General features: G+C 46.4%; 1 protein-coding gene across 2 annotated transcripts in view; it reads left to right on the top strand.

Moving 5' to 3' along the window:
• Window positions 1-287: 287 nt before the first annotated feature.
• The window catches only part of Nkrf (NFKB repressing factor), a 14,301-nt gene continuing 11,663 nt past the window's right edge, over window positions 288-2,925 (top strand). For both annotated transcript variants that reach the window (XM_013019859.1, XM_013019858.1), the window contains exon 1: window positions 288-446. The gene's annotated coding sequence lies outside the window, so the exon portion shown is untranslated. The remainder of the gene's footprint in view (window positions 447-2,925) is intronic.

Raw genomic sequence — 2,925 nt, 5'->3', positions numbered from 1 at the left:
TTGAGCGTTAGTCCCCCTACTTTCACACTCCGGTCCCCTCAGAGTTGCTTCGTCCGAGTGTCCCTCACCCGGTCCTTCCGTCAGACCCCCTCGGCTTCCCGGCTAGCTCGCGTCAAGAGTCAGCTCCGTCCCTACTCTAGGGTTTCCCCCCCTCCCCCGCCCTGCTTGGAGGCGGAGAAGATGGCTGGAGGACGTCTGCTGTTGGGGGGCGACTTCCTGTCGCCGCCGCCGCTGCCCCCCCTCCCGCCGCCGCCGCTGCCGCCCCTCCCGCCGCCCCCGCCCGAGCCAGTGCTGGAGCAGTGGCGCTATAGCCACGAAAGTGACTGGCAGTGGGCTCTGCGGCGCAGCTTCATCTGTCGGCACCTGCACAGCTATCCCGGGGCTGCACTCGATCAGCTCCTCGCGCTCTCTGCTGCGTGGACCAACCACGTCTTCCTGGGCTGCAGGTGAGGAACAGGGAGCCGGGAGATGGGGGGGGGGTCGGGTAAGAAATGGGTAAGGGGTGAAGGGGTTGGTGATTGAGGATGGATGGGTTAGGTAGAGTGGGGAGGGAGTCACTTGATGGGGCTGGTTGATGAGGGACAGGGGCAAGGATGGAGATGCTTTGCTTGGAAGCTGCAAGATTTCAAGGTGCTGGAGGACACTAGGATGCTCCGTGATTGCTTAGGGATGGGGTGTCGGATCAGGGTGGCAGGGGATAGAGTAGCTTGGACGTTGCGCAGATCTGTAGCCCCTCCAGGACGAGGATTGCAGATAAAGCAGCACCTGCAAGAGGATTATTGATTATTGACAGGTAGTCATTGTGGTGGCTGATGGAATTGGAGGGCGTGGGAAAATGATGAATTGCAGACCCTTGGATCTGCGTAGGGCCTTCCAAGGATGCAGTATCTGCAGAGAATTTTCAATAGGGCTGCTGGGGACCACGATGGGGGATACAGAGCTTAGGGAAACCGCGATTCTAATCTTAATTTCCTCCTGACCACTTTCTCCTGCCGCTGCCATTAGATAAAACACCCCTCCCTCACTTCTCACAGCCCACCTAGGTGAGTCCTACTATCTTCTGGGGCTGTGATGTATGCAGCAGGTCTCTAAGCCGCAGTGTCAAGCTTGCTTAGCTTTGCGCATAATGTGTCTGGGACTCAAACAAAGAAATGGAAATACCTGCTATAAAAATGAATTGCCCTCTCTTTACCTTAAAGGAGATCACGCAGATGAACATTCAGTCATTGGATGAGGTTTTACATGTACATGTGTGTTTGTGTATGTGTTTTCACTCCTTTCCTAGAACCTTCTGAAGAGACAGGCCGGCCTCTTTGATAGCTCTTTGCATTCAATAGAGACTGCAGTATGGTTCCAACGCAGGTTTTTTTTTTTTTTCCTATGAATTGGCTGCTTAGACTTGTGTCCTTCACAACCCTCAAATTGGCCCTCAAATCATTCCTTTGATAGACTGGGAAGCTTCTTTTTTTGGACATTCCTTTCTAACTGTTGACTTTTTTTTTTATTAGGAAGGATAATAAATTCTGGAAGATGATCCAATCCAATTCTAACAATTCAGTTTTAGGAATGCACTTAAAGATGCTGAAAAATAGACTTGTCCACTACAAGTCTTAATTGAATATAGCATCCAGTGTGATGCTTTGCTTTTCTCACCAATTTTTTTTCTGTCTCCCCTGATAACTATCTCTAGGAGGTAATATTTATTTCACTGGATGAACTGGTCACTACTAGAGAAGTCTCAGTAATTGTCACAGATCCAATTGACCTTCACATAGCAATGTTCTTGCAATTGATAAAGTACCTTTGTCATATAACCATGTCTCCTTAATATCACAGAAGGCCAGAGGGAATCTGAATCCTTAAAACACCTTTAATAAGAAAGAAGAATGACCATTCTTTATTTGTTTAAAACCATCTTTTATATTATAATAAAACTTAACCTTTCATGAGCACTACAAGCTCTTTTTTGGGGGGTAAGGGGGAGGGAATTTTACTTTTTTATTTATACCATCAGCAGCAGTCCTAGAATACTGGCTGCGTAACAGCTGCCCGTTAAATGTCTGAGGAATACATGAATGTATACAGCTTTATTTTGTACAACACATTTAAAATAGTTTTGATCTTTACAACAACCTTAGGAGTTTGGAGATCTCTGATATTTACAGCTAAATCAGTGGAGGCCGAGAAGTTAAGTCACTTGTTTATGGTCCCACAATTGGAGCTAGCCAGGTTTTCTGATGTTCACAGTCTGATGCTCTTTTCACTGCGACACAGCTCCCATTTTAGGGAAGGATGGACCAGAAATGAAAGCAAGTAACTAAGAAAAGCCATAGCATTATACCTCAGGACATGAACAAAAACCAAGCCAGTGATTGCTGGTAACTGGCTTTCAGAGCAACCCAGGTATCTTGGATATTTTATGTGTGGGCATAGGTATGCAGCTCTGTCATATGTATGCAAAAATCGTGTTCCTTGCATGGTGACTAAGTCAGTTATTGAATAGCTGAAGTGATGACTCATGTTTACATTTTATCTGAATCCTGGAAGGTAGGCACCCAGTGTGAATCTACTTCAGGCAGGTTTTATGTTAGCTTTCATCTTCAGATGGGTAAAATCTATACTCGAGTACTCGATGTGGGTAGGGCTCCTGTTTTTGTGACAGATGACTCTTAAACAAACTGAAGAGTGCATAATGGCTTTAGGCTTTTTTTTTTTTTGGCTTTAGGCTTTCTAAACTTGTTTATTGTTGTTCAAGGTCCCAGTCTGATATCTAGAACACTTTATGAACCAGGACAAAACTAGCAAAAGGGCTGGTCACTGGAGGCTCACACCTATAATCCCAGCTACTCAGGAGGCTGAGATCTGAGGATCAAGGTTCAAAGCCAGTCTGGGCAGTAAATGCCTGTGAGATTCTTTTTTTGGGGG

This window comes from Dipodomys ordii, unplaced genomic scaffold (assembly GCF_000151885.1).
Source record: "Dipodomys ordii isolate 6190 unplaced genomic scaffold, Dord_2.0 Scaffold47, whole genome shotgun sequence".
Classification (NCBI taxonomy): domain Eukaryota; kingdom Metazoa; phylum Chordata; class Mammalia; order Rodentia; family Heteromyidae; genus Dipodomys; species Dipodomys ordii.
This window is presented reverse-complemented; position numbering and strand designations above follow the sequence as displayed.